Genomic DNA, 19176 nt, shown 5'->3' with positions numbered 1-19176 from the left:
CTGCACTTTATTCCTGCTGAAGTATCCTGCAAATTGAAGAGCTCTAAGGTTGTCTAGTTTGGCACTGGTTTCATTAGATAAAGCTAGACGTTTGCTGCTGATAATACTTCCACAATTTCAGAATTAATCATAGCATAATAGAATCTGGTAGCTTTGGTTGTTAATTCTCTATTGAGTCTGCATCCCCATGTTTATTCTCATTTGTGCTGATAAGGTCCATTGTCTCTAATATTGCTTCGTAAAGGGTAAGAAATAAATCAACGGTATTTAGCTTTTCTAACCATCTGGTCTGGCTTACATCCCAAAATCAATTTTTAAGTTGGGCACAGTTCATGTATTTTTGCCGTGTAACAGAGAGTGTCTCTGGGGAGAGAAGGGAAGGAAAAGTCACTACTAATCTCACCCCAGGGATTAATCATTTTATAGACACTACATTTTAGACTCTACCGGTTTTTGTTGCTGTCATAGCTTTGGTTGTTGGGCTGAGCTATTGCACAGTTGCCAAAAGGAGCTTCTTTCTCTCTTTCTTAATGGGATTAATACTTTGAATAGCAATGCATTACTTTGAAGTATAAAAGCACTTGGTTTGGACATGGAGTTTATTTGATTTGGTAGCATTTGATCTCATGATGTTAATCTTCAACATGTGTATACATTATAATGCACTTCTCAGGTCATTATAAAACCATCCTGTGGAGTTAAGCCAATTGTTTTTAGGAGGTGTTGTTAATGCAGTGAAATATAATGCATTTGGGAGATACTGTATTGCCACAGATGGGACATATATCTTGTAAACTATAAATTTTTAAAAATTATTTAGCATCTCCATTTCTTTGTGGGGCCATGTGGCACCAAGCACAGGATAATTCCACAGCTTTCATTAAAACACACAATCATCAAACATTTAAAGTCCACGGATGATGTTTTCGGGAACTATTATAATAATTAGAAAAGGAAAATGGGTTTAATAAAAGTTGTAAACAATTATCATCAGCCAGACCTTGTCCCTTTCTGCAAACCCCATCTGCATTGCACATCTGGGCATGCAAAGCAGAGAGTAATAGTATTCAGTCTCAGCTACCCTGGCCCAGAAGAGAAGGCATGCGTGTTTCAGGCTTGCTCTGGGACATAGTAATGACAGAGAAACTTGAGGAGGACCAAGCTGTAAAATAAGCAAAAAAACTAATAAATACCCTTCCAATCAGACATTAGTGTCCTCGCCTTCTGGCAACCCATCGCTGGATGCTTTTGGGCTCGTTTTCACAAAGCTGTGTAGACTCTCTACTTTGCCAAATTGATACAAAAGGATTTCGACATCAGTGAGGACTTTGGGCCAATGTTTATTACAGCATATGGGACTTGGTATAGCAGGGCCTGAGTGTTCACGCATGAGGAGGAACAATACATCTGAAATGAATGAAGTTTCACCAGCATAAGCAAGAGGCAAAAGAAGATGATCACACCTGACAGAGTGGCTTAGAGGGGTCAATGTGCCAGTTCCCCCCTCCACATTGGGGTCTGAGTGCAAAGGCATGGAGGTACGGGATGGGTTCATCTCTTGAAGGAGAGGGAGCAGCCAAGGGATTCAGCTGGAAGCCTGCTGCTGCCTCACCCTTCACAAGTACTTGTAGCGCAGGTTTCTTGAGCCAAGCTTCTGCTATCGGACTCATTTGCACCTACCTCTGAAGCCTGGCAGATACAAGTCTGTAGCTTTTGGATGCATTTCAGCTGTCAAGATGAGACACGTGAGGTTAAAATTGCAAACTCTCACTTCAAGTAAAAGTAATAATGGCCAGACCCTAATCTACTTAATTGTGCCAAGCAGGGAAATCTTTGGGCGCAACTCGTCCTTGCAAGGATAAAAAGACGCTGTATTGAGTAAAGCAGTCTGCTGTCTGACAGCTGGAAAAATCAGTCAGACTGTGCTGATCAGGAATGTCTTCTAAATTATGAGAAGTTACAATCCCAAATTACACCCAGTGGATGAATATACTGAAAAGAAGATTCACGTGATTTAGGTTTGATATTTCATGTACGGCAGCTGTGATCAGGAGTGCTTCTCATCTGTATGGAGAAATGTAGGGTGTTCACACTCGGCCTGTCTGATCCCCAATTCCTCTGCAATGCTTTGTGATTCCCTGATGATACCAGTGCCTTTCTTCAGGGTGATGGAGGTGCTTGTCTCTTTACTTAGGAAAGAAGAAATTTAAGGTAATGTGGAGGGGAAAGAGATTCCAGTGATCCAGTGAAAAAGTTGTTCAATATGTAGCTGCTTGCTCCAACTGAATTATGTCTACTACTAGGTATTAAATAGGCTTTTCTTGAATCAGCATATCATTTATGTCACCTGATATTTCATGTGAGTATCAGCCTCTTGAGGAAGAAGCCAAGGCACCAGACCAAAAGCCAAGGTCTGACTGATTGCAAGCACCCCTGGTCTGGGTAACTACCACCTGGGAGAAACCCCCATTTCAGGCATTACTTTCAGTTGGGCTCTCCCCTTCCTTTCTTAAAAAGGGGACCCCTCTCTAGGTCGTGGAACACAGAAAAATAGCTGTGGTGACCTGCCCACTGTCAGCCACCTTCCAGAGAGGCCGCCAGCAAGGTCTGCATAAGGGAGCTTTGCTAAACTCTTGCTGAATGTTCACCCTGCTCTGCTGCCCTCGCCCTTGGGCTTCCCCCACCCACACCACCCCAGGGGTGTATAACTGTGCAGCTGTGAGTGGTGTATTCACACGGGAAGGGAAGTGGGGCAGGGGGAAGCAACCCCTTTTTTGCTTTGAATTGAGGGTTATTCAGTCAGGTCTGGCAGCCTAACTCTAAATGTGAGAAACCAGGGCTGTTTGATCTGCTCCTGCATGCTCTTCTTGCTGCGTATTACAGGATGGACGCTGAGTCCTGATGAAGGGCAAGCACCCCAAAGGGCAGGGGTGCCCATGAGTGGGGCCGGCCACTGCGTGTGCCTGAGCACAGGACAGCCCAGCTCTCAAGCGTTGTGTTTGGGAGGTCTGTTGGCTACTGACCTAAATTGAGACTGAGCAAAGAGAGCACACAGCTGCCCCACCACTGTTGCTCTGTTTTCAGCGTGGATCGAGCCTCCCTAATCCCCTCGGATTTTGTATCTACCAAAACAGCTTGGGCCCATCAGTAAATTGCAGTGGCATATGGTCCAGGTTTATGAGTAATCTGGCACACGCTTAAGGCAAGGAGGACGTCATCCTTCAGCAAATACAGAAAATATTGTGGGGCTTTTTTTATGACTGTATTTAATATAGTTGATGAGAAAGCTGTGAGAAATGTTTACCTTTTAAGCCAGTCCTATTTAAACTTCAGCTGCGGGTTGAAGCAGCTATGTAATGGGAAATATAAATAAAAAGGGAGTCCCATTGTCCTACAAACATTTTGTTGCTTAACACTGACCCAGCGGGTGCATTTGGGGCTAGAGAAGGCAGTCAGCTGGTGCCACCAGTCACCCTGAACCACAACATCTGGGTGGGGGAGGTACCCTGTGTCACATTGGCCACTTGTAAAAGCCCTCATCACCTCCATACAGCTGAAGAAGTTCCTCTAGGTATGACATATGCTAGAGGGCACAGCCTCATTCCTAGAAGAGAGAGGAATAAAATGTGTTTTGGGCTGCTTTAGGAGAAAACAGCCTGATCTTGGACAGCTCAGTGGGCCTGAGCTTGTTAGGTGATGTCCCAGCTCAGTTCCCAGCTGTTCTGCAAGGGTATTGAAAGCCACCACCCACTATGAAATTACTCACCATTGGCTTTGTCTGAGCAACTCATCTTATGCATTTCTAGGTCCTGGTCAAGTAAACCTCTTTGCTACAGTCCTGTCTTGGCAGGAAGATGAACACTGCGAGTCATCTCAGCTGCTGTTGGCCAGCACGACAGCAGTTCTGGAGGCACCCGTGGGCTCAGCTGACGCTCCCGGGGCGACATCTGCCCCCCTCTTGGCCTGGCGTAACAACTGGGCATCCCTCAGGGAGTGGGGAGGGCACGAGAGATTGAAGTGGTTTTGTTAAGTGAAATACTGCAACAACATTGCGAGAGCTTTTTCTTGCCACTTCATTTATCTCTCCAGTTCTTACCAGTGACGCTGATTTTCCCTTCAGCTGGGATGCAGAGCTAATAGCTTTTTTTTCTCTCCTCCCCTTTCAGCTGCTGTGGGCTCTGGATCCCTGTTCTGCAGAGGATTTGAACTTCCTTTCACTCTTCCCAAGATTCATCTTTCCTCAATATGTTTGAGAGCCCAGCTACAGGAAACCTCGCGCTTGCCAGCTGTTCCCTAATTTTGTATTACCAGCCTCCTGCGCGACGTAATACTTTGGCAACATAAAATGTTTTCTTCGGTTGCATAGATGTGGCCTGTAGCTGCAACATCAAAGGAGTAAGTAATCTCCAACATGAGGGTTCATACATCCTTCCCTGTGACCTAGTCGACAGCAGTGGGGAATAGAGAAGATGAGGCTGGCTCCAAACTGTTGCTATTCTCCTGGCCTGTTGGGCACAGGTTAGACCTCACCTTTGCAGAGCAAATGGACTGCAAAGTTCACTGCATCCCCCAAGTGCTGAGCTGGGACCAGGGCTGCCACAGGAGCAGGATAAGATGCTACATTCAGTCTGCTCTGCCAGGGACAGAATCGTCCATCACTGGTCTCCTTCAATGTGCTTGTGGCTGCTTTTCATCACAAAGAGGGTTAAAGGTCAGTGGCAAGTGTTTAATTGTGAAGACCAGGGGCCGTACAGGGTGTTCTGATGGCAAGGAGCTGTGAGGTCCACTATCTTCTGATGATGATGACTTCCACCTGGAAGCACCCAAAACTTTAAGGAAACTTTCTCCTCTCTAATCAAACCAAAGAAAGGAATGAGCCTTTTCGCAGAGGTTTGAAGCAATGAGTTTGCCCCGGAGAGTTTAGAGTTCTTATAAAGCGAACATATTAGATCTCAAAGACTAAAATCATTATGAAGTGGTCAGGCCAAAGTGTATTTACTTTCTCAGGTGCTCAGAAAATTTTCTTGGGTACTCCTGTTACGCATAATAGCAGAACTTCACCTATTTCTCCAGCTGCTTTTAAGAAAAAAGGGAAGTTTTCATGTAGAGAAAAAAAAATGGCTCGAGAAAACAGGGTTTATACCTTTTCTTTATGCATCAGAAGAAGCAGAAATGGCGTGTTCCCCTTTGTGGAGAGAGCCTTTAACCTCAGAACTTCTAAAGCTTTGAAAGCGAAGTCCAGCAACCAAAAAGGTGAGTAAAAGTCTTTCAGCTGACTTGCACAGTCTGGATTGGGCACAAACATTGTGTCAAATAATGTCACCCCATAAAATTAAAAAAAGGGAACTTTCAGTGTTTGTCAGATGGCCTGTTCAGAGGAAATTATTTGAAATAGTAAAACCACTCCATCAGCTGCTTTGATTTAGTTACAGATACAGAAAGTTAGGAGCTAGTTTCGAGAAGTCCTGCAGTCCTTATGTTTGTAACTTTAGAGAGAATTACCATAAAGATTGGTTTAGAGGAGCCCCGGAAGGTTACCATGATCTTTTTGTACAATGATTGTAGAATATATTGGCACATGCATGCCTCACCTTCAAGAACTGAGGGCACAGGGGCCCTTGGCCCAGTAATGTAAGCATCTCCTTTGATTTTCCTGCAGAAAAAAGAGGGCCCTGATCTGTGCATCAGGGCAGGCTGGGACAGGAGAAGAGGTAACACTAGGAGGTTTTGAACTGTGGGTTCCCCTGGATATTGCAGATATCCAGCAAGGATGCTCTGGGCAGCCAAATTCAATCCCTTAGCACCATGGCTAGTCAGCTAGCAGCCACAAGGAGAAAAGCTGTAGCAGCGCTTTAGTGACAAGGTTATCCCGTGCACAGTAGTATTCTACGTGCTAATGTGGGGACAATCAAACCTTGCATGTCTGGGAAGAAACCAATCTTTGTGTGGAGCACAAAGCACTGTGCGGCTTGTTCCCATGCTCCATGCCCTGAGTCACTGTGCTGCAGGGAGATGGCTGCGTGACTCCCTGGGAAATACCAGGGAGAAGCCAAAACAAAGCACTGGATTTCCTGCCCTATTTTTTGTGGGCAGGAAAAACATTTAGAGAGCTTGTTTGGGATTTACGATGTGCTGTGGCCACCATGTCCTCCTTAAAAACTGATGATGGCGATCAGAATATTTCCCTGTAAGTGCAATGACCCCCAGCTGCAATCAGTCCCCGCGCTCACTTTCCCTGTGCACTACCAGAGGAAGTGCCAGGGGATGCAGAGAATAGTTGCAGAGAATAGATGCAAATGCCAAGGAATGTCCTTTACAGTTTCTAACTGCAAAGTGAAAACCCTTTAATAAGTCTTTTCAAGTAAGAGCAAGTGCATTGCTAGCGAAGCTGGCGGGGGTCTGTGTGCAGAGCTCTTGAGCCTTGTGGAAAGGATGTGGGAGATGTTGGTGCTGCAGAACGGAAGTGGAATTTGAGTGTCAGCTGGGGGACTTGGGTGCTAAACACTGACCCTGAGCAATCTCTGCACTTGCTTGCTCTGTGGAGGTGAGGAAATTCCAGTTTCTCTTAGGAAAGCCTCCATGCTCAGCCCTCTGCTTTCAGACACTGGTAACAAGGCCTCAAGCAGCTTATAAATAGCTTGCACCTTAGATTTTTAAAATTTTAAACAGTGCCTTTGGGATTATATTTGCTCAAATCTTATGTATCTTGGTGGCTCAGATCTTTAGCTTTTTGCTGGAATCTTTGAAGTAATGCACTTGTGCAGTTTAAAAGAAGCTTTGCTTTTAAAGTGGAAAATGATTTTTTGTTTTTTTGTAAGGCTGGGAATTGTGAGTTTTATTTTTTTGTTTTGCATAGTCCAGTTCTGCATACTGAAAATGAAGTTGTCTTGTGTAGAAGAGTGGGATTGAGACTATGTGATCTCAGCAGCGAGACAAAAATTCCTGTCTCTAGGTCAGGGCATCCTCGGACTGCTAATTGTGACCTGGGAGAGCATCCAGGGAAAATATATGTGCCGGTGATGTTGTCATAGCCTTGTATTTTTATGCTGCTCCTGCTGTGTATCACTGTGACAGGAAGCTGGACTAGATGGATGTTTGGTCTGAACTGTTACTGCTGCAGTGGTATTTTTGGGATTCTTAATAATAACCAGTCTGCATAACTTAGAAGATGAGAGGTGATGGAGCAGTCCCTGAGCTCGTTCTCCTTCTGCCAGAGCACTTGTCATCATCTCTCTGCACCTTCTTTGACTCAGTAGACGGCAATATATCTCGTTATATAGAGTTTAGAGGAAGTAGGTTAGCCACGTCTTGCTATAGTGGGGCTTTGTGATTAAAATGTAGCAGGGATCTCTGTATCAGGCCTGAGCAGCGATCAGGAGCAGTTGCATGTAACAGGACTGGCAGGGACACCTTCTCTGCAGAAAGGTGAGATGGCATGGGGAGGATGCTCAAATAAGTCGTTGATGCTATTTGGTTCATAAAGAGGAGGGACTAGTTCTCTAGGTTTATTAGCTGTGCTGGCAACAAGGAACAGATGGGCACATGCCTTTTTGTGCCACACTACTAGTTCATTAACAGCATTTTCCAGCTGAACAAGAGACCTCATTCCAATTCAGCTGCTTTGTGGCAAGTGGGCTGAAAAGCCAACCTTAGAGCAGCGGGTGTGGTGTCCCGATGGACATGCTTTCTGCTGTGCATCCGGCAGTCCCTTCTGGTTCTTCCATTTTTGAAGCAAATTGCTGGAGCACCAAGCAAGGAGCTTAAGTTTTCTGTAGTCCCTAGAAAGCTAAGGGCATCTGCTTGCAGTTCTTATTTTAAGTGTGTGTTGACAGGATCTTCACATGCTCTGTTGCTTTGCTGCTGATTTCACGTTTGCTTGGATCAATCAGAGACACAGCCTCACCTCGCCCTGCCACGTCGCTTTGGGCATGGTGAAGTCCCTTCTTGCCTGTGCCCCACTCACTGACAGGGGCACAGACATCTTGTGAGGTCCCTGCATTACAGCTGGCTTCCCGCTTCGCTGGGACAGTCGCTGCCATGCGACTCCCCTGCATGCAGCAACCAGCCCTGCAGTAAAGGGGGGACACTGGCCCACACCTCACACCTTGTGGGTTGAGAGGGGGACAACTTCACACCTGAAAAACAGTCAACACATTCTTTCCCCACTTGCTGCCATCAGTGTGAGGAAAGAAGCAGCATCACGCAGATGGTTTTGCCAATTTCTTGTAAAGCAGTTTCTGTCTGAGCAGGAGGAGGGCCTGGAGCAGCAGGTATGCAGCAGAGCTGTGTTCTGTGGCTGTTCACGCAACTCTCCATTCTTTACGTGGGTGCGACTTCACCAGGTGATCTTCCCAGCTATGCTGACAAGACAGTAGATATTTCTTCCTTGAGATGTTTCAGTGGCAGTGAGAAGCAGTGAATGCCTGGTGGGATGAAGCAGCATGACCCAAAGAGTGAACAAAAGGCATGACCTCTGCTTCCCCGATCTCCTAGAAGCTTCACTTGATATCTATCCTGTATTTTCCAGGTACTTAACTTCATCCATTGCTCGTGCATTTACTTTTCACTGCCCTTAACGAATTTCATACACCACAGATCTGTGCATCCTTCAGTCTTTATTAAACATTACTCAAGACTTGCTATCACTGATAGCAAAATTACCAAGACAATTTTTCACCAATTAAAACTCTAGATATGATGAAACGGTTGTCTCTCTTGAGGTAAGAAAACCAATCATCACAAGAGGTCAAAATTTAGTTGAGCTGTCACACAGTGGTGCAAAACATACAGTGGTCAGTCCTCCCTGTTTATTCCTGGGGAAGTTGTGGTAACTCCATTGTTCCCTTGAGCATTTATTGGAGGAGATGGAGTTCAAAAGAGCCCAGAGATGTTGGCAATATCACATACGGTTTTAGGGAAAATTATCCCATGCTCTAGACAAAGTTTTCTTCAGTGAAGCCAACTCATGATAATGAGAGATTAGATGACAGAGAAGAAGAATGCATATGGAGAAGAAAGGAGGGGAAAAGTGTTATTTACTGTTGTCTCTATCATGCAGATAAACAGCTAGGAAAAACAGTCCCATGTGGTTTCATTCACTCTGCTGATAGTGTTCCTGGGCAGCACCTGTTGCGCAGCCTTCCAGCTGGATCTTGTTGGAAAGCTGTGTTCCTGTGTTGTAGTGGGATATGACACCTCAGTGTGCCAGAGCTGGTACACAGGGCTTTGTGTCCGCAGGGAATAAACACCAAAGTGGCAGAGTCATTGCATGTGGAAATTTTAAAATAAGGGAGAGCAGCAGCAGCAGCTGCAGTTTATGTGCAGACAAACCTCCGTAAAGCGGCAGATGCAGAGAGGTACCACTAACAAGGGGGTTTTCTGCTCACCCCTGCAATGGGGTCATCTCCCTGGTCTTACCTTTGCTTTGTACCACTTGGGCTCCTGTGTTAGAGACAAGAGCCTCTTTCTTGGGTTTTTGTGTTAATGTATGGCAGGTCACACCCTGCAGAAATTATGCTCTCCCGCTGTAAGAGGATTGGATGTGGGAGGCTTATACTGACTTGCTTGGCAGAAGGGGAAGCAACTGTGACTTGAGGAACATCTCTGCCATGTTACAGAGCTACCCTCAGTGGGGTTCTGTGAAAGGTGCTCTGAGAGGTACGGGCTGAAGAGGGAGTTGAGCATGGTGACAAAGCACCTTCCCCCAGCTTCATAAGAAGTGCACTGGAGGCAGAGGCATTTGGGAACACAGCCCTGACCAAAACAGAAGGGAAACAAAACTTAGCAGCAGAAGAGTTGAACATGGGCCATCATCATTTAAAAAAAAATAAAAATTAGTGCATGCTCTTGTTTCTTCAGGCTGCAGGAACTCTTAAGCCCCTGGGTTGAATCTCCAGCAAGTTTATTTAGAAATTAAAAAATCAGGAGGCCTGTTTAACAGGGAGGCTGTGGATATATGGGGCTTATTTGAGGAAGAGTACATCTCAAGAGCCAATTTAAGTAACTGCAAATCTCAGTGAGACCCCAGAATTCAGTGTTTCATTATGCTGTTATTTGCCTTATATGTTGTTGTTCTCTGGAGAATGTGAACAGGAAAAGTCAGTATTTAGTGAGCCAAGATCCTGGTCTTAGCCAGCTCCAGTGTCTGCCGTGTATTGCAGTCACAGCAACCCGCAGCTAAGCCTTGTCTCAGTTTCTTCTGTTTGGCACTGCTGTCTCCTGCATATTTCATCAGAGGGCCAGGTTATGGCAGTGTTTACAGTATGCCCAAATCACAGGGAAGTGTGGCACTCCTCACCAGCTAATGCATTGTAGCGATGGTCAGCAGCAACAGCTTTTCTCCTTGGCAAGATCAGCTCTAAGACAGCGGAGATTTGTGAGTTACTTGCAAAACCCCTCCCAGCCTGCTGGCCATCAGGGCTGCATCACTTCAACCCAAAGTGGGATTGTTCCTGTGACACCTTGGCAGATTCTACCCTGCTGTTTCTTGCAGCCGCTCCTTTGGCAAGCCCCTTGGCCAGAGCCTTTGGTGACCCTTGTAAGAAACAGCCCCCCTGCACCAGATTTCGGATGGTCCCTGTGAAACAGGATCATTCCCACTCGAGAAAACTGTTGATTTCATGGGGCATAACTTTCAAGAACTCTTGGCACTGTTTTGGCTGTGGGCTGATGTTGGTAATAAATTCCCATTTGTTTCCAAGCTATGGTATTAAGCTTTGGTGAAAAGCTTCTGAAAATCCTGTCTGAAGCAGTTTTTCATCAACACCCACTAACAGATTGTTGGGGTGGAGAAGGGAAAGGGAAATCTCGGCGTTGTGTGACTCCCAGGAGGCACTGCTGGTTCAACCTGTCCTTCAGCTTGCTTTGGGTAGGACATAGCATGGGCTAGGGGTCTACATTTAGCAAGCTGGGCTGGCGAAAGGGGGACGTTGCAGCCTGTTATCTCTTGAGCTCTGTCTTTAGCTCTGCTCATACTGTCCTAGCCTAGGCATTGTGGGAGTTCCAAGAATAGAGCGAAGGCAGCTCTGGAGGCTTGGGTGTCAGAGCATTATCTCCCTCCAGCTTATACTTGTACCTACAGGCCCACTGTGTGTGCTTGAGCCTCACGCGGTGCCATGTGAAAACCTGGCATGAGGCGAAGGTTGGAACAGCTTTTCATGAGAGGAAGCAGAAGACTAGCATTCCCCTAGGCGCAGGGGGGGATGCAAATTTTTCAGCCCGAAGTTGACTCAGAAATCGGCTTTCACTCTCTCTCTCTGTAGAGGCTGGTTTGGATTGGGACCATCCCCTATGCAGGATGTTTAAAATGGGATGTTTTCTTCATTCCCTTGGAAACCCATGTGGAATAGGAATGTAAAATAGGGAGTCAACACGCCCCCAGTGTGCTGAGTAAATTACTTACCTTGTGGCACGTCGTGCAGCCTTGTAATCCCACTGGCACAGTGGCAGGAGCCAGGAATGTGGCCCCGAGAGCCTCTCCTTCCATTGACAGCCATAACTAAATGGCACATCTAACCATGAGCTGAGAGCAGCTGAAGTATGTAAATAGCTTCTTGAAACACAGCTGTGACAGCTTCACATGGGAAAGCCACCTTATTTCTCTGCTGTGCCTGGAGTTAACACAGGGAAGGGGGAAAGTGGTGTTTCCGGAGTAGCTCTGGCCTTAAAGATACTTCTTTATAGGTATCATCACACGAAAAAAAATCTCTTTTGTCAGGCTGGCATGTCTCAGCCTGTGCCTGTTGCCCTTGATGTTCTGTTTTTATCTCGCAACTTGATGACTCAGAATTTGTATTTGTAGCTGTGCACATGCGCAAAGTGTCCTGCTGCTGCAGGACACGCACGCTGTATCCCTGAAAGCCGAAGGAGTTAAACTGCTTTCAAATTGGCCTATTCATGCTAATAAAGTACCTTGGAGCTGCTCCAGCAGGCAGGCACCTGGGTATTATTCGAGCATCTGACACCCCTAGAGAACCAGAGCCTTGATGAGCTTTATACACTCACAGAAATCTTGGAAAAGAAAGGAGGCTTTCCATAGAAAATGGGTTTTCAGGGCCAGCTGAAGGACATGATGTTCAAGATCATTGCTTTAAAATAATTTCAGCTGCAGTTAATGTGAAGCAAAGAAGAAAAGAAAACCCAAGACAGTGAAAGGATAATTAATTCCAAGTTTGAACTGCAATTTGAAAGGGCTATATTGTGAAGTGACCCTTTACCAACTGATACCTGAACTGGCTCTTCTCATAAAACCCTTATACAGATGAAATGTAGTGTTGTTTTACTTTTATACCATATGTTTGTTCTCCCCTAGTGTTATGGAGTGACCTTGAATTCAAACCTTTCCTGGAAGAGACTGATGTCGTGAGGGGGTACTGCACAAGCCCTGAGAGCACCAGCACAGGCTTTGCCACAGCAAAGCTCTCTGCAGAGCCAATCCAAGCTTCCCTTGGTCTGGCAGCATGGCAGTTAGCTGTCCCTGAGATCATCTCAGTCTGTCCTCCTTGCTTCTTTGTGCCTTCTTTCTCCCCAGGCAACCGTTACATGCACCTTCGCCAAGGTAAGTTTTGCAAAACATGTTTTGTGACTATTCAGCCATTTGGGGAGCTACAGTGTCCCCACTCCCCCAGGGGTCTCGCCCCATAAAGCTCCTTTTCTCCGAGGCACCTTTCAGCTCTAAGTGAACTTATGTTAATGGATAACGCTCTCTGGCTCCAACCTCATCTGCCTACTGTGTTTCCTCCATTTCTAGTACATTTTGCACTAAATTTATCCAGGAGCTTAGAAATGTTTTTTATGAGGAGATGTGCCAGTGACTAAAGCCTGTACAGAATATGATGTTTCTTACTGGGCAATTCCACTGTAATTTGAAAAATATATCTTTCTGGCCTACTTATTCTTCCTCAGCTTAGAGAGAAACCAAATGAAAAGCATCAAGGCCAGAGCTCTAATGAGATTCACATTTTGGACATCGTATTAGTACAATAATGCATTTCACACTGTTGTTTCCTAATTTGCCTAATCAAATAAAAGGAGATCAAGCATTACATAGCCCAGCCTCCTCATTCCAACAAGGTAACACTGAACCCATCAGTTTTGCAGTTCAATTAATTTTCCCTACACAGGTTGGCTAAAGCACATAATTTAATCAGCATTTTGCACTCCTATCAATAGACACAATATATTCCGGGTATTGACAATACCCTGAGCAGCTGTCCCAAGTACTGAGGAATTGCTGAGCGCATGGATAATGGGGAGAGGTTTTTGGAAGGAGTAAAGGCATCTTGGGCTGCTGCATCGAACACTGTTGCTTCGGTGTGTTGTAGTGGTGTGGGTTCTTTGCTGGAGTGTTCAGCTGCCTGGTACAGCAGATGCTTTGCTCTAGCACTGTAGTCAGAGCAGACAAGTTTCCCTGTGCTGTCAGTAGATTGTCCAGGGGAGCAAGGGATGTTGCTGGTGCTCAGCCAGGTGGCCAGGGCTAGTGTGGTACTTGGCTCCTGAGGTCCTGAGTAGATGCTAAAGCAAGCAGTTTGGTTGACGAGGAATCTCTCCGTGACTGATTTTAGTCTTGTAAGTAAATTCCGGAAATAGACAAGTGTACTTTGGGTACATCTGGTTCCCTAGAGATACCTTAGAAGAAGCATGATGTTAGGGAAGTTTTCATCTTTCTTTACAGTTACCACAGACGGCTCTGCTCTAGGAGTGCCAGGAGACTGTAAGTGTTGGTGCCCTCAGCAAGTCCTCAGACAGCCGTCAGCTGGGGATAAACAAGCATGTTTGCCACATTTAAGAAAGTCATGCCTCAGTGAGTATGTGGGGAATGTTAAGATGAAAAACTGAGCGCCATCCAAGGTGGCCAAGATACTATAGTCCATATGAAGAGTTTGTAACAAGACAGTTCTTTTTCTGATCTCTGATGCTCGCTCGAGGGGACCATCCTACTGAGCCTCCTAAGCAGCACTGCAGGTAGCTGAAGGCTTTTTTGTGTATTGCTTGATCCACTATACAGAAAAAAGCAGTTCTACATACATAAATTGTGCACTTTAATCTGGCATCTCCTACTTGACTGTAAAGCAAAAATGAGAACTTCAAAATAAGCTGCAGTATTGTGGTCATTGCAAATACCTTCCTCCTACAACATATTGGATATTTTAGCAGAAGAATTTGAGACATGCTTTTTAGAGGAAGGCCAACTAATGAGTTGAGTCTGGGGCTTTGTTGTAATTCACTGTGATTTAGGAATAGCATTTCAGTGATTGTGACGTAATAGCAAGAGCTAAAAATTGTAATAAAAAACTGCCAAAGTACAAAAAAATGTTTTAGCTGTTTCCGCAGGAGATTTGTATCCGGGTTTCACTCTGCTGTAGAGCATATCCAACTGTTTCTGTGCGGATGGGATTTTTGCATCAAAAAAGGTGCATTTGTTCCCAGTCATATTACTGAGATATTCATGTAGTTTGTTTTAATTGGCTTCAGCAACAATGCTGGTGGCAGTGTGTACCAGATACGTGGGTTTGGGGGTGAGCCGTGTGGTAGGTGAGTTCAAACTTGGGCAGCTCTGGGTGCAGGGAACTTCTCACTGAGGAGCTCAGGTGGCCCCTCAGGCCTGAGCTGGTCTGGGGCGGTCCTTTGTGCCGTCCTGGACTGCAGACTTTATTGTGTGCCTTGTGCTTTACCAATGTCCTCCTTCCCAGGGACACCTGGGGCCAAGTTCTCCAAAGCATGTCAGTAACAGCGGTACTGGGCCCGGCTGCTTTTGCAGCTTCAGCTTGGTCCAGGCACACTGGCTTCAAAAGCTGGATCAGCAACTTGGCAGCAAATCTGATGATGGTGAAATCTGAGGGTTTTTTCTCCCTGACTTTGCTCAGCAGGAAGCACCACTTTGTCCGTGTTGGGAGTCTCCTGTGGGGTCCTCATCCCCCACAACAGCACCGTGTCAGGAATCCTCGTTCCTGCAGAAATACTGGTGAGGCAAGGTACTGTGTAGCTCCTGGGATTTGGAGGTGACTCCTTGTTGTCAGATACATTTTCTTTGTCCATTACCCAGGACTTGAATAACAGTTAAATTTGTGCTGAAACAGGCATCAGAGGCCTGATGTGTAAGGCAGACAGGCCCACTCCTACAGGAACTTGTCCTTCTCTGTTGCTTGGGTAAAGACTTGGCTTCAACACATGGTCCCAGTAGCTCCGTGGAAGGCAGCAGCTACAACCATAGGAAACCAGCTGAGAGCAATCCTACGGATTCTAGTTTGGGAAAATGAGCTCATTTACAAAATAAGGCTGAACAAGCAAATTAAAAAAATAAGTGTGAATTAAATAATATGACTTTGGTGCAAACATGTAGATCAAGTGTTTGCTTTTCCATAGGATTCAGAGCCATCCTTGTAACACGGTAAGAATCGTTCTAAGTTTACTGCCAAAAAATAAAAAAATCATTGAGTATAGGCAGTTTCTTCTATCCAAAGTCCCTCATTATATGAAAAAATTACTGCAGCAGAAAATTTACAAGTGCATCACAGGACCCACTTGTACTGTTAAACAGATGGCACCTACACAAGACCCAAAAATACATAACAATTTTAATTGAGCCAATGCAAAACAGATTTGTGAAATAAAATAGTACATGCCAGGTCTAATAAGGCTTTTACTAGAAATTTTGACATTAAGTAATTTTGTAATGGCACAAGAGGTAGTTTAGAAGATGCTCATTAGCAAATGTATCATTTACTTCACTTGCTTACTGTAATCTCTTAAATTTCTGATCAGCACGTTTCTTCCTGCTTTAATTTTTCCTTGGTACAGTTTATCTGCCTCCTTTTGACATCTGAGGCTTTGCCATTGTAATGGTATCGTTCTCAAATTCAGCTCCTTGGGCTGGATCCTTTTCTCTTTGCTGAAGACAACGGCAAAACCTCCCCACCCCCTTCAGCAATCTGGAAGGGAACACCTCTCTCTTGTAACATTTGAGCTCGGCTTCAACAGCAAATAACCTCATTACTTATGCCCGTTCTGCTGGTAGTGTCAGGCTGAAATTTTTGGCATGGAAGGAATATTTAACCTTTCCGTTTCACCCACCACCAAGCAAACCTGCTCATGAAAAAGCAAACCTCTGTACCCATGGCAGGCTGCTGTGGAGGACAGGGTCTGCAGAGCGTGTTGCTGGCCATCCTCATTCCTGCCTGTCTCAGTCCGGTTGAGCAAAGCTCTGCATGCAGGGAAACTCAAAGCTGAGCTCCCAAAAAATCTGTACAAAAAACATACAATATGTCTACACAGAGGTGGCTCCAACAAGATGAACCCCTGACTTGTGTGCTCACACCTGAAGACAGCTACTGTATATCTAGGTCAGGTTACTGTTATGTGCCTGCCTTCTCCTGACTCCTTGGGAGATCTTGGGAGATCCTCTGGCCACAGGGTGCATCCCCAGCCACGGTGGCCATAGGATGGAGAAAAAAAAGTCAGTACTGCTGCTGCAAGATTAGTACATCTGGAGTAGGTACTGAGAGGGAGGCGTGTGCTTATCGCAGAACGTCCCGTCCCGGGGCATCTTACAGTTTCGTAGAGATGGGAAACATTCAGCGGCACGTGAGAGGTGGGAGTGGGAGCGGTCAGAGTCAGGCCCTGCCTCTCAACACTGCAGATTTTAGTTTCCAAAATTCTCCTCGAGGCTTCTCTTGCAAGTGAGAAGTTCCAGTGAGCTAAAATCTGAAGACAGATGGTGACAGCACCTTCGCTGCTTCCCAATGAGCTAGAAAAAAGAAAACTGGTCTGCAGCAGACCAGTGTTATTTTAGTCATGAGGTAGCAGTCAATAACCACAGGATAAACTGTGTTTTTCCCACCTGGAAAAAACCTAATTGATAGCAGTCAGTTTCTTCATCCTTCCCTGCAGCCTAAATTGTGACAAATAAAAGAGATCATTCTCCCACAGCTGCAAAGGGATATTTTCTCTGAAATGGCAGAACACAAAATTCCCTAGTCCCTTTCCACATGCAGGGAGGAGAAGCAAAAGGTAAAACCTACCCTGCTTCTGGCTTTCACCTTTTTCTTTTTTTCCCTTGAGTACATCAACATGATTTGAATTGTAAGGACATGCTTAAAAGTGAAAACAATGAACAGTGCAGTCTTATGTCACCACGAATTTTGAAGAGGCTGGGTAACCGTGTATTCGGAGTCTATCAAAATCATGGGGAAGGGATATAAACATGACCTGCATGAGGTACCGTTTACTGAGACCTGTTAAAAAATAACATTATCTTTTGCCTTAAAAAAAAAATCCACACCACACACAGGATTGCATCCACAATGCGGGCATGTTAGAACATTTTAATACGAAGACGTTAAGTAAACATCAGTATGTGAGGTGCAGAGTTGTGATGTCGCATTGAGGACAATTAGAAGAGGAGAAATGCGGCACGGTAATTTCCTGCAGGAAAAATACCAGCATGAATTTATACCAGCCAGCCCGGGCTTTCATGCAGTGCGCATGACTTGGAATGAACCTGCATCGTGGCATTCGAGAAAATTCCCTTACCTTTCACCTTAGACAGATCAGCCTGACCCGTCTCCTTTGGTTTAAGCCCAGCGGATTAATGCTTGATGAAAGCTGTAGTTCTTGTTAAATTAAAAATCAACTGAAAGGACTGAAAAAATAATTTTTGTTTTTATTTCATATTAATGCCAGCCAATTAATTTATGCTGTCATGGAAATGTATAAAATCAAACCAGTCTTGTTACATTTAGGATATCCTGTTGTCCACAATAATGTTTCCTGTTCCTATAAATCCTGCTTTGTTTTGGTCATCACAGGAGCTCCTCAAGGACCTCAAGGTGGTATTTCTATGCATTCTGTACATTGCTCTTTAGAAAACCATTTTCACCAATGTGCTTTTCTTGTGGTGATACCCTCATATGTGGTGAGGTATGCGTTCTGTTTCTCAGCATGATCAAGTAAAAGGAGCATCAATAAATCTCTTAAAAATTGAGGGATTATTATAGAGTGCTGTTTATGTCTCATGCAGACCCAGTTTTGTTTGAACAGCTTGCCTGTGAACAGCATTTGCAGACATCTAGGATTACCGGGGAATAGAGCATAAAGGCAATGAAACCAACTTCCCATTTTCCTGGTACTTTGGGGGTTTTCTCCCTGCTCAGTTGTACTGCATCTGAAACAGGTTTCAGTGTAGCTGGTGGCATCTGGGTGAGGATCCATTTAGATTTCTTGTCCCCTGGAATTGATACTTGCTTCCCCATAATTACTTTGCCTCATGTTGTATATCCACAGTATGTTGTTGGCGCGCTCTTTGCGGGCCAGGTGCGTACCATTTACAAAGCTGGTATTGAAGCAGAACTTGTAGTTCCAACTATAACGGAAGCAAATGAATGCTCAGTGTCTGTGCAACGCAAGGCATTTGCAGGTAAGTGAAATAACACACCACTCAGGAGAAAAATGGTTCTTATTGTCACCCCTCAGGGCTTTTGTAATTTGCCGTGCAGCAGGATTGTTCGGGGTGGTGGTTTTTTTCCTTTGCTCTGTGTTAATCTTCATGCTTACAACATAAAAACCCCAAGAGTCTAGTGTTTTTTAGGGGAACGTCTCTAGAGACCAAACCAGCATCCCGAGTACTGACTGCATGACCCAAACCGCAGCGCAGCACACAGGGACACATGGGTATGCCAGTGAGTCTGCCTGGGAACGCCGTCTCGGGCTCTGTTTGCCGGGGCCGGGGCAGTAACCCTCGCTCTGTACAGAACAGAAATCCGGAGCACCCGTTCCTGGAAACTGCACCTTCCCAAGAAGGGAAGCTTGTCTGATTATACAGTCTTTCTCCCATCGTTTTTTGAGAGATCGGAGATTTCTTAAACTGGTTTAACATGTGAATGGTCACACCACGCAGTGCATGTGGTTGCAGTCTCATCTGTATTTTGAGCATCTTTTTGACACAGAAATGAGGTACTGAAGACGAGGCATCTTGTTAAAGAATCATTTTAGACTGTGGGGTTTATACATACTTCTAAGTGGAATGTTTTTTGCATCACTCCTGTGCTCATTTAATTTTTCTAGAGATTGTTACTTTTCTTATGCAGGCTAAAATACATGCCAACAATGTTATCAGGACATGGTCTTTTTGTAAGGATACCCAAGGTTTGAAACTGCGCAAGGACCACACTCAATTAAACC

This window comes from Falco rusticolus, chromosome 1 (genome assembly GCF_015220075.1).
Source record: "Falco rusticolus isolate bFalRus1 chromosome 1, bFalRus1.pri, whole genome shotgun sequence".
NCBI lineage: Eukaryota > Metazoa > Chordata > Aves > Falconiformes > Falconidae > Falco > Falco rusticolus.
Note: the sequence above shows the minus strand (reverse complement) of the source record.